The 13441-nt window shown below is 38.9% G+C and overlaps 1 pseudogene; it reads left to right on the plus strand.

The window, feature by feature from the left end:
• The first annotated feature begins 5014 nt into the window (after window positions 1-5014).
• LOC102438746 lies at window positions 5015-5859 on the plus strand (annotated as a pseudogene).
• Window positions 5860-13441: the final 7582 nt, after the last annotated feature.

The raw sequence follows: 13441 nt of genomic DNA on the forward strand, positions 1-13441 counted from the left end.
AAAAAATCCATGTACAATTCAAACCCATGTTATTCAAGGGTCAGCTGTGTAAGAAAAGGGGGAGAGGCTAAAAAACAATAATCTAAACATCCATCTCAAGAAATTACAGAATTAAATATTAAGCAAAAAAAGCAGAAGGAAATTACATATACGTGTGTGTATAATTAGAAAACAAACATACAAAAGAAACAATAAGAGAATAAGTCGATTCTTTCAAAAGACAAACAATTGGTAAAACTACCAACAACTACCAAATCAGACACGAAGAAATAAAAAGCATGAATAAACCTGTAATTATTAAAGGGGTTGGGTGATTAAAATATCTTCCACAAACAGAAACTCTAGAACCAGAGTTCTTCACCTTAGATGCTACCAAAAATTTCAAGGAAAAACACCAGTCTTATAGAAACTCTAGCCAAAAGAATAGAAAAAAAGGAAATATGTCCCACCTAACAAAGGACACTGGGAGAAAGTAAAGTTATAGGTCTATCTCATTCATGATCATGAATGTAAAAATTCTAAACAAAATACCAGCAAATCAAGTCCAGCAATACATAGAGCAATACAGCCCAACCAAATTTACTACAATCCTAACAACTCACCCCACTAAGGGAATAAAGGAAGATAATCATATAATCAGCTTAATAAATGCAAAACAAAACAAAACAAAACAAAACACACTAGATACAATTATTCATCCATTCAAAGCAAAATAGAAATACAAAGAAAAACTCTTTAATGTGAGAAAGGATACCATATAAAACCAATAGCAGAAAATTCATTATCAATTAAATGCTAAAAGCTTTCTCTCTGCAAATGGCAATGAACTAAAATAGCCATACTCATGACTTCTATTAAACACTGTACTGAAGGACCCAATCAGGCAAGGAAAATAATAAATGACATATATGATTGGAAAAGAAGTATTAAAACTCATTATTCAGAAATGATGTCTATCCATAGAAAATTTTCAAAAAAATCTACAGATGAATTATTAAAATTAGTGACTTCAATGTTAGTGGACAAAAAGCCTATACAGAAAATAATTTATTTCTATATACTAGAAAAACTGAGTAAATAAAAAAATTTAAATATTATTTACAATGTCACCCCCAAAAAATCATCTAGGAAACTCTAATAAAAGATATGCAAACTTTCTAACCAGAATGCCATGAAACTTTATTGAGAAAATCTTAAATGACCTAAATAATGGAGGGGTAAAAGTCATATTCATAGATAAGGTTAAAATTGTAAAATATGCTAATTCCCCCAAATGATTTACAAATTCAGTGCAATTTCAACCAATATTATAGTGGAATTTTTTAGAGTAAATTAACAAACTGATTTTAAAATTTATATGGAAATGTAAACAGCTAAGAATAGCCAGTAAACAAACAAGATATAAATAACAAATAAGTAACAAACAAGACCATAACAGATATAACTGGAAGATCTGATAGCATACATCAAGACATATTGTAAAGCTACAGTGATTAAGACAGTGTCAAAGAAAACAAGTCATATAAATTCATGGAAAGGACCAATCCAGAAACAGACTCATGCATATATGGATACTTGATTTATGTGACAATGATGGCACTTGCAAAGCAATGAATTTAAGATAACTCCATTAAGAATGCTGGGTCAATTAGATATCCATATGGGGGTGGGGGATGGGGGGGTATCAAACAACCTTTACTACACACAAAAAAATGAATTACCTGTATATTATAAGCATGCAAGCGTCTGGAAGAGAATATAGCACACTACTTTTATGAGCTGGAAATAGGGAAAGATTTCTTATGCAGGATATATACAAACACTAAAATGCTAAATAGGTTGGAGTGTCATCCCATAAAGCAAAACGTTTGTGGGTTTGATTTCCAGTCAGAGCACATACCTAAGTTGCAGGTTTGATCCCCAGTCAGGGCGTGTACAGGAGGCAACCGATCAATGTTTCTCAAAAGTCAATAAGAAACATATTCTTGGATCAGGATTTAAAAAAACAAACAAACAAACAAAAAAAACCAACATTCGCATTATAGGAGTACCAGAAGGAGAAGAGAGAGAGCCAGAGGGATTGAAAACCTGTTTGAAAAAATAATGACAGAAAATGTCCCTAACTGGCAAAGGAAATATACATACAAGTCCAGGAAGCATAAAGGGTCCCAAACAAGATGAACTCATAGAGGTCTATACCAAGATTCATCGTAATTAAAATGACAAAGGTTTAAGACAAAGAGAGAATCCTAAAAGAAAAGTAATTACCTAGAAGAGAGTTCCCATGAGGGTCAACTAATTTCTCAACAGAAACTGTTCAGAACAGAAGGGATTGCCACAAAATATTCCAAGTGATTAAAATCAAGGACCTACAACCAAAATTACTCTACCAAGCAAGGCTAACATTTAGAATCAAAGGAAAGATAGAGTATCTCTGACCAAAAAAAGCAAACAAAACAAAAAATAAAAGATTCATCACCACTAACTCAGTACTACAAGAAATGTTAAAGGGACTTCTTTAAGAAAAAAGGCCAAAAATATGAATAAGGAAATAGAGCAAAAGAAAAAATTCTCACTGACAATGGCAAACACAGTCAAAGCAGTGGTTCAACCAATGATAAAGCTAGTATAAAGGTTAAAAGACAAAAGTAGGATACTGAGCTCCCAACTTAGGCAGAGCCCTCGCAGGCTCTAGCATAGACTGAGCATGCTCTGTCGGCAGACAGAGCCCTCGCTCGGCAAGCACCGCGCACCCCGACAAGAACAGAGTGCGCTCTGCCACCAGCACAGACATACCCTTTGGCTGGGCACACCCCGCTCCCACAAAGATAGACCTGCTGCCCAGTGTGTGCTATGCACCTGGCAGAGAAAGAGCCTTGAGCCGGTGGGTGCTCTGCCACCAGCACAGACAAAGCCTTTGGCTTGTAAACACGCTGCCCCCAGCACAGACTGATCTGTCACCTGATGCATGCCCTACCCACAGCCCAAGTCAGAGCTGCTGGTGCAACCTGGTGTGCCAAACCACAGGTCACAGGTCCATGCTGTAAGTGCACTGCCAGAGGGACGTAGGGCACCATCCCGCCTTAGGGGCTAGAGCAGCATGGCAAACTGCATGCCAGAGGGCTCTGGGCCCTCACAGGGAGTCGCCCACCAAACCCAAGTAACGGACAATTGAGGGACCAGAATTGTAGGAGAAGGGGATACAACTCAGAGCAGAGACAATAAAGGTGTGAAACTCAAGGCAAACCCAGCCCCTGGGGCTAGCGAGTCCAGGACCATTGGACTGTGAGGAGTCTCAACCCCTCAGACACCAAGCAGATACCCCAGAGCCAGAAAGAGCAAAAATGGGGACACACACACACACACACACACCCAAAGGAAAGAAGATAAGGAATCACCAGAAAATGAACTAAATGAAATGGAAGCATGCACTATGTCAGAAAAAGAATTCAAAATAAGGGTCATACAATTCATAAACCAGATGTATGAGAAAATCAACAACCTATGTAAGAATTGGGGAGAAACAAAGAGTGATATAGCTACAATAAAAACCACCATGGAAGCTTTCAACAGTAGACTAGGAGAAGCAGAGGACCAAATTAGCAAATTAGAAGGCAGGGAAGCAAAACACACCCAAACTGAACCACAATTGGAAAGAAAAAATGAAAAGACAGGAGGAGATCCTGAGGGAGCTTTGGGTCAACATGAAATGAAGCAACATATGTATAATAGGAGTGCCAGAAAGACAAGAAGAGAAGCAAGGGTTAGAAAACCTATTTGAAGAAATAATGTCAAAAAACTTCCCTGATGTGGGGAAGAAAAAGTCACACAAGCACAGATTCCCAAACAAGATGAACCCCAAAATACCCACACCAAGACACGTCGTAATACAAATGGCAAACATTAATGATAAAGAGAGAATCTTAAAGGCTGTAAGAGCAAGACAGAAAGTTACCTACAAGAGAACTCCCATTAGACTATCAAATGATTTCTCAACAGAAACATATCAGGTCAGAAAGGAATGGAAGGAAGTATACAAAGTGATGCAAAGCAAAGGACTGGATGCAAGAATACTCAATCCAGCAAGGCTATCATTCAAAATTGAAGGGTGGAAAAAAATTGAAGGGGAAATCAGGAGCTTCACACACACAAAAAAAGGCTAAGGGAGTTTATCGCTACCAAGCCAGCAATGCAAGAAATGCTAAAGGGACTGTTGTAAAAAGAAGGAACACAGGCACAAAAAATAAAAATGGCTACAAACAAATACCTATCAATAATAACTTTAAACATAAATGGACTAAATGCTCCAATCAAAAGGCATTGAGTGGCTGAATGGATAAGAAAACATGATCACATATATGCTGTCTACAAGAGACCCACCTCAGAACAAGAGACTCACACAGACTGAAAGTGAAGGGATGGAAAACTATATTTCAGGCAAATAGAAATGAAAAAAAAAAAAGCAAGGGTGGCAATACTTACATCTGACAAAATAGACCTCAAAGAGAAGGCCATAACAAGAGATAAAGAATGCCATTTCATAATACTAAAGGGATTGATACAACAAGAGGATATAACTCTGGTAAACATATATGCACCCAATGCAGGAGCACCCTAATACATAAAAAAACTTCTGGAAGATATCAAGGGAGAGAGATCGACAGCAGTACAATCATAGTAGGAAACTTTAATACCTCCCTGACAACACTGGATAAATCCTCTAGACAAAAAATCAGCAAAGAAACAGCAATCCTAAATGACTCACTAGATCAGATGGACTTAATTGACATCTTCAGAACATTTCACCCCAAAGCTACAGAATATACATTTTTCTCAAGTGCACATGGGACATTTTCAAAGATAGACCACATACTGAGTCACAGGCGAAGTCTCTTCAAATTCAAGAAGATTGAAATCAGGGCCCCACCGCTGGTCCACCTCCGCACACCAAAATCAAATCGGAGACCCGCCAGCGGGAGAGCCAGTGAGGAGCCGGAGTCCAGCCTGCAGCGTGAGCACTTGTGTCCACTTCCCAGCCACCTGCCCAATGCGCTCGGGCTGCCCCCTGTTGAGGCATGGCCACCCCACCCAAGAGGAGCTGCCCCTCTCCCACGATCACCTCTGAGAGAACCCACATCAAGAAAATTTCCATCGAAAGGAACATCACTGCAGGGAAGTCAACATTTGTGAATATCCTTAAACAAGTCTGCGAGGATTGGGAAGTGGTTCCTGAACCTGTTGCCAGAAGGTGCAATGTTCAAATTACTCAAGATGAATTTCAGGAACTGACGACATCTCAGAAAAGTGGTGGGAAATGTTCTTCAGATGGTGTATGAGAAACCTGAGCAATGGTCTTTTACCTTCCAGTCATATGCCTGCCCCAGTCGCATACGAGCTCAGCTTGCCTCTCTCAATGGCAAGCTCAAAGATGTGGAGAAACCTGTATTATTTTTTCAACGATCTGTATATAGTGACAGGTATATTTTTGCATCTAGTTTGTATGAATCTGAATATATGAATGAAACAGAGGGGACAATTTATCAGGACTGGCATGACTGGAAGAACAACCAATTTGGCCAAAGCCTTGAACTGGATGGAATCATTTATCTTCGAGCTAGTCCAGAGAAATGCTTGAGTACAATATATATACGGGGAAGAAATGAGGAATAAGGCATTCCTCTTGAATATTTAGAGAAGCTTCACTATAAGCATGAAAGCTAGCTCCTGTACAGAACACTGAAAACCAACTTTGATTATCTACAAGAAGTGCCTATCTTAATACTGGATGTTAATGAAGACTTTAAAGACAAACACGACAGTCTGGTTGAATAGGTCAAAGAATTTTTGAGCACTTTGTGATCTTGCTGAAGACTTCAGGGACCAAAATGATTCCAGACACTTCAGCTTTGTGTATCTTCGTAGCTTTGTATTTATACAAGTCTCTTTTAAAAAAACCAAATTTTTAACCATTTTTGTTCCAAGAAAAAATAATTTTTTTATGAGTCCTATATGAAAGTTTATAACCAGCTTCTTCCCCCCTTCCCTCCCTTCTTCCCTCCCTCCCTTCCTTCCTTTCTTCCTTCCTTTGTATAAAAACCAGACATTTAATTATCTCTCATGACAAGAAGTCTGGAGGTAGATGGTTCCAGAATCACTATAGTGGCTAAAGGTCCTATATCACAAAGGACCCACCCTCCTTTCTCTTTCCCCTGTTATCCTCCTCAGCAGGTTGGCTTTTTTCCTGGTGCTTCTCATCTCACTGTTGACTAGTTTCTTAACTGGATTTCTTAACTGGAAACTTTGTTTCATAGAAAATGGTAACGTGTCCAGTGTAAATTAGAGCAAAAAGTTGAAAATGGAATGTAAGGAATCGCTAGAAAAATAATTGTTTTACTTTAAGTACTTTGATCCATTGCCTCCCTTTCTACCTCAATTTATGTGGAAGATCAGATGTAATATTTAATCAATTCACTGATATGTATTAGTGTGTCTATAATACATTCATAGAGGAGCAAGTTAGACTATGTTCCCAGTTTGTAATGGCATACATCTGTACTATGGGTGAGACGGCATCTTTTTGCATGAGATTTTGGATGATTAAAGAGGAAATGTCTCTTAAATATAACTTATAAGCACCCTACCTGGTTTGGCTCAGTGGAGAGAGTGGCCTGCAGACTGAAGGATCCCAGGTTCGATTCCAGTCAAGGGCACATGCCCAGGTTGTGGGCTCGATCCCCAATAGGGGGCATGCAGGAGGCAGCCGATCAATGATTTTCTCTCATCATTGATGTTTTTCTCTCTCTCTCCCTCTTCCTTCCTCTCGGAAATCAATAAAAATATATTTAAAAAATAATAATAACTTATAAGCGAAGGCCCGGTGAGGTGGCTAGGTTGATTGAATGATATCCTGTGCCAGTTCAATTCCTTGTTAGGGCACATGCCTGGGTTGTGGGTTCAGTCCCCAGTTGGGACAAGTGTAGAGGGCAACCAATTGATGTTTCTCTCCTTTCCTCTCTCTAAGCATGTCCTCAGGTAAGGATTTAAAAAAATTACTGAAGGTTATTACATGAGTAATGATTTTCAGACAATTCTTTTACATGGAATATTACTATTATAGTTAAAAGATTGGTTTAAACTATGATTACCTTTAAATCATTTGAGGTGGAAGTACAGATTTCCCTACATTTCTTTCTTTTTAAAAAAATGTTTTCTTGTTGATTTTAGGGAGAGAGGAAAGGAGAGGGAGAGAGAGAAACATGGATGTGTGAGAAAGAAGCATCAGTCGCTGCGCCTCCCGCATGACCCCTACTGGGGATCGGGCTAGCAGCCCGAACATGTGCCCTGACCAGGAGCTGAACTAGAAACCTTTCCATGCATGGGACGATGCTCAACTAACTGAGCCACACCAGTCAGAGCTCTTCTCATTTTATAAGTAAAACGTTAGTGGAACATAGTGATACATTTTTCCATTTTATTCTTTATTGACCCAAGCGGTCTTTTATTACCTTTTTATAGTTTGTAAGAAGTCAAAAGAAAACCTGAAGACAAGGTAAATAATCTTAGGAGTGTAGTTTATTTAGTCCCACCTGTTATCTCCTTCCTCATTCTGGTTTTGCTCCTGTCAGAATTAATTAGGCAGCCTGCTATTATACATACACTTTCTGCTTTGAGAACATTATGATTATTCTTCACTTCATGGTTGGCTTTGCTCCTCTGTCCCCCCTCTCCCTTTTTAAGGGAAATTACTGATAATAAATGATCTTGCTTTGCTTTATATGTTACATATCTTGAAAGCATTATTTCTTTTGAATATATATTGGAAAATATATTAATAAAGAAGAAAAAGGGTGAAATAGGTGTAATTTTAAAAAATCTGCTTGGATTCATTTTTATTCTGTATATAATTAAAGATTTTTTCAAGTTTGATTAGTTAAATGTGAGGTGTTTTTTCTATGTATTTACCCTTTCTACTTGACATTTTAGAAAAATTTTTAAATATATTTTATTGATTTTTTACAGAGAGGAAGGGAGAGAGATAGAGAGCCAGAAACATCGATGAGAGAGAAACATCGATCAGCTGCCTCCTGCACATCTCCCACTGGGGATGCGCCCACAACCCAGGTACATGCCCTTGACCGGGATCGAACCCGGGACCTTTCAGTCCGCAGGCCGACGCTCTATCCACTGAGCCAAACCGGTTTCGGCTCTACTTGACATTTTAGAAAAATTTTGTTTTTGAAGTGAGGGGAAGAGTCACTTTGTATTTTGAAATTATCATTTTCCTTTTCAAAATGTTGTCTTTTGTTTTGTTTCTTGAGATAATTTAGTGGGTTAAACATTCTAGATGTCCTGATCTTTGAAAGGGAAACTGCATTTTAAATTTGTAATCACAACTGGCCGGTGTGACTCAGTGGTTGAGCATCAATCTATGAACCAGGAGTTCAAGGTTTGATTCCCAGTCAGGGCACATCCCCGGGTTGTGAGCTCAATCTCCATTAGAGGGTGTGTAGGAGGCAGCCGATAGATGATTCTCTCTCATCGATGTTTCTCTCCCTCTCATTCTCTCCCTTCTTCTCTGAAATCAATTAAAAAAAATTTTTTTTTAAATCTATAATCACCATGAGTAAACTATTTCATGATGTATCTGTGTATTTTTTATTTGATATACATCAGTTTGTTTATTAAATTAAACATTTGCTTAATAAATAAGTGTAAATCTTAAAAAAAATCATGTCAAGCATCTTCTCAGACAACAATGGCATAATATTAGAAATCAACTACAATAAAAACAATAAAAAAATTCAAACACTTAAAGGCTGAATAGCATGCCATTAAACAATGATTGGGTTACCAAAGAGATCAAAGAATAAATTTTTAAAATCCTGGAAACGAATGACAATGAAAACACAACTATCCAAAATCTATGGGACATAGTGAAAGCAGACCTGAGAGGGAAGTTCATAGCTCTACAGGCCTACTTCAAAAAACAAAAACAAAAAAAATGGTAATAAATCATCTAACTCTACAACTTAAAGATTTAGAAAGAGAACGAGAGGCCCAGCATGAGCAGGAGGAAGGAGATAATAAAGATCAGAGCAGAAATAAATGACATAGAGACTAAAAAAAACAATTCAAAAGATCAATGAAACCAAGAGCTGGTTCTTTGAAAGGATAAACAATATAGATGAACCTCTAGCCAGACTCACCAAGAAACAAAGAGAGAGGGCCCAAATAAACAAAATCAGAAATGAAAGAGGCAAAATAAACAAAAGACCCCACAGAAATAGAAAAGATTATAAAAAAAATACTATGAACAACTCTATTCAAACAAACTAAACAACCTACAGGAAATGGACATATTCCTAGAAAAATATGACCTTCCAAAACTTAATCAAGAAGAATCAAAAAATCTCAACAGGCCGATAACTAAGGAGGAAATTGAAGCAGTCATCAAAAAAATCCGAGCAAACAAAAGCCCAGGGCCAGACAGCTTCACAGGGGAATTTTACCAAACATTCAAAGAACTAAAACCTATCCTTCTCAGACTATTACAAAAAATTCAAAAGGAAGGCACACTTCCTAGCTCTTTCTATGAAGCCAGCATTAACCTAATCCCAAGATAAAGACACTACAAAGAAAGAGAATTATAGGCCAATATCCCTGATGAACATAGATGCTAAAATGCTCAATAAAATTCTGACAAATCGGATCTAGCATTACATTAGAAAGATCAAACACCATGACCAAGTGGGATATATTCCACAGATGCAAGGCAGGTACAATATCCGCAAATCAATAAATGTGATACATCACATAAACAAATTGAGAGATAAAAATCACACAATCATATCAATTGATGCAGAAAAGGCATTTGAAAAAATCCAACACCCTTTCCTGATAGACTCTCAGCAAAGTGGGAATAGAGGAATCATACCTCAACATAATAAAAGCCTTATATTACAAACCTACAGCCAACATCAACTCAATGGACAAAAACTAAAACCACTGAGAAACCAAGATGGCAGCATAGGTAAACACCTGAAATTGCTGCCTCGCACAACCACTTCAAAAATACAACTAAAAGACAAAACAGACATCATCCAGAACACAGGAAGGCTGGCTGAGTGGAAATTCTACAACTAGAAGGAAAGAGAAAAGCACACTGAGACTCAGAGGAGGTGCGGAAGTGAAGTGCAGAGGTACGGAGGCACACGCGGAAAGGGCTGGCAACTGAGGACGCGGTTGTCTTTTTCAATCGGGAGGGAGGCACAAGCTCCCTACGGCCCTGGACTCCAGTTCCGGGAGAGTCTCTGGGGACGCAGACTCATACGGGAAGAAACTGGACTGTCTGGCATCGGTCGTAACTCGAGGGCGGCTTTCTCTCAGAGGTGCTTGCAGCGATTACCCGGACACTGAGACTCGGGGCCTCTTAGGGTAGGCCTGAGGAGCAGCCATAGCTGTTTGCTCCGCCCTGTTGATCACCTGAGACCCTGCCCCACCCAAGCTGTGTGCAGACGCTTTTGCATATGAATGGTCTGGCCCATTGCAATCTGAAAATTACCTAACAAACTGCAGCTGGGTCAGAGAGACCCAGAACTTCCAAAAGAAGGCCCAAGGCCCCACAGCTGCTTGCATTGCTTCACAGCTGGGCCTCATCTGGGCACCTCCAAACCCCAAACAAAGAAGAGATATCTGCAGATCTCTCAGTAGCTCCTGCTGGGTAGCCTCAGGCAGAGGCTAAATTAGCACCTCCTTAGAGATCCAAGAGCCAGTGTACCCAGGGGTCAGAGTGGGACCATCCAGATTACAACTCCTCAGATCCATAAGGGACACACTCAGGGGGCAGACTCAGTGAGCACCAAAGCCCCACTGAAGCAAGTCTTGCCCCAGAAGGGTGTCTCCAGCACAGAAGTTCTCCCACTGCAGACACAGCTGATTCTCACAGTCAATTGGCCTGGAGGTCAATTCCTCCCAGTGATACCTACAACAATTAAGGCATAACTACAACAAGACTGTGCACATAGCCCACAAAGGGGTGCACCAAGAGTGTCCACCTCAGCTAATTGGGGAGGCTGAGCTACTGGGCCCTATAGGACACCTAGCACACAAAGCCACTCTATCAACACAGGGAAGCATAAAAAATGCAGAGACAAAGAAACAGGTCACAAATGACAGAAATGGAGGAACACAAACTACTGGATATAGAGTTCAAAACCACATTTATAAGGCTTTTCAAGAATTTTCTAGAAACCACTGATAAATTTAGTGAGACCCTCAAGAAATCTAGTGAGACCCTCGAGAGTATGAAAAAGGACCAACTAGAAATTAAGCATACACTGACTGAAATAAAGAATATTATACAGAGTTCCAATAGCAGACTAGAGGATCGCAAGAATCAAGTCAAAGATTTGAAATACGAAGAAGCAAAAAACACCCAACCGGAAAAACAAAAAGTAAAAAGAATCCAAAAACATGAAGATAGTCTAAGGAGCCTCTGGGACAACTTCAAGCGTACCAACATCCGAATTATGGGGGTGCCAGAAGAAGAGAGAGAGCAAGATATTGAAAACTTATTTGAAGAAATAATGACAGAAAACTTCCCCTACCTGGTGAAAGAAATAGACTTACAAGTCCAGGAAGCGCAGAGAACCCCAAACAAAAGGAATCCAAAGAGGACCACACCAAGACACATCATAATTAAAATGCCAAGAGCAAAAGACAAAGAGAGAATCTTAAAAGCAACAAGAGAAAAACAGTTACCTACAAGGGAGTACCCATACGACTGTCAGCTGATTTCTCAACAGAAACTATGCAGGCCTGAAGGGAGTGGCAAGAAATATTCAAAGTGATGAATACCAAGAACCTACAACCAAGATTACTTTACCCAGCAAAGCTATCATTCAGAATTGAAGGTCAGATAAAGAGCTTCACTGATAAGAAAAAGCTAAAGGAGTTCATCACCACCAAACCAGTATTATATGAAATGCTGAAAGGTATTCTTTAAGAAGAGGAAGAAGAAGAAAAAGGTAAAGATACAAATTATGAACAACAAATACACATCTATCAACAAGTGAATCTAAAAATCAAGTGAATAAATAAACTGATGAACAGAATAAACTGGTGAATATAATAGAATCAGGGGCATAGAAAGGGAGTGGACTGACAAGTCTCGGGGGGAAAGGGGTGTGGGGGGTGCGGGAAGAGACTGGACAAAAATCGTACACCTATGGATGAGGACAGTGGGGGGTGGGGGGTAAGGGCAGAGGTTGGGGTGGGAACCGGGTGGAGGGGAGTTATGGGGGGAAAAAAGAGGAACAACTGTAATAATCTGAACAATAAAGATTTAATTAAAAAAAAACCTAAAACCATTTCCCCTAAGAACAGGAACAAGACAGGGATGCCCGCTTTTACCACTCCTGTTCGATATAGTACTGGAAGTGCTAGCCATAGCAATCAGACAAGAAGAAATGAAAGGCATCCAAATTGGAAGAAAGGAGTAAAACTGTCATTATTCACAGATGACATGATATTGTGCATAGAAAACCCTAAAGACTCCATCAAAAAACTACTAGAACTAATAAATGAATTCAGCAATGTAGCAGGATACAAAATTAACACCCAGAAATCTATGGCTTTTTTTTATACACCAATAATGAACTCACAGAAAGAGAAACTTAAAAAAATCCCATTTACCATTGCAACAAAAAAATTAAGGTACCTAGGAATAAATTTAACCAAGGAGTTAAAGGACCTGTACTCAGAAAATTACAGGACACTGAAAGAAGAGATAGAGGAAGACATAAACAAATGGAAGAATATACCATAGTCATGGATTGGTAGAATCAACATCATTAAAATGTCCATACTACCCAAAGCAATCTATAGATTCAATGCAATCCCTATTAAAATACCAACGTCATACTTCAAAGACCTAGAACAAACTCTCCAAAATTGCACCTGGAATAACAAAAACACCCTGAATAGCTGCAGCAATCTTGAGAAAGGACAAAGTTAGAGCGATCACAATACCAGATATCAAGTTACACTATAAAGCCACTGTTCTCAAAACTGCCTGGTACTGTCACAAGAACAGACATATAGACCAATGGAACACAACAGAGAACCCAGAGATTGACCCAAGCCATTATGCTCAATTAATATTTGACAAAGGAGGCAAAAGCATACAATGGAGTCAAGATAGTCTCTTCAATAAATGGTGTTGGGAAAAATGGACAGATACATGCAAAAAAATGAAATTAGAAAACTTACACCATTCACAAAAATAAATTCAAAATGGATAAAGGACTTAAATGTAAGATGGGAAACCATAAAAATCTTAGAAGAAGCCATAGACAGCAAAATAGCAGACATTTGTGATGGCAATATCTTTACTGATACATATCCTAGGAAAATGGAAAGTAAGGAGAAAATAAACAAGTGG

The sequence above is a fragment of the Myotis lucifugus genome, unplaced genomic scaffold (genome assembly GCF_000147115.1).
Source record: "Myotis lucifugus unplaced genomic scaffold, Myoluc2.0 scaffold_217, whole genome shotgun sequence".
Classification (NCBI taxonomy): domain Eukaryota; kingdom Metazoa; phylum Chordata; class Mammalia; order Chiroptera; family Vespertilionidae; genus Myotis; species Myotis lucifugus.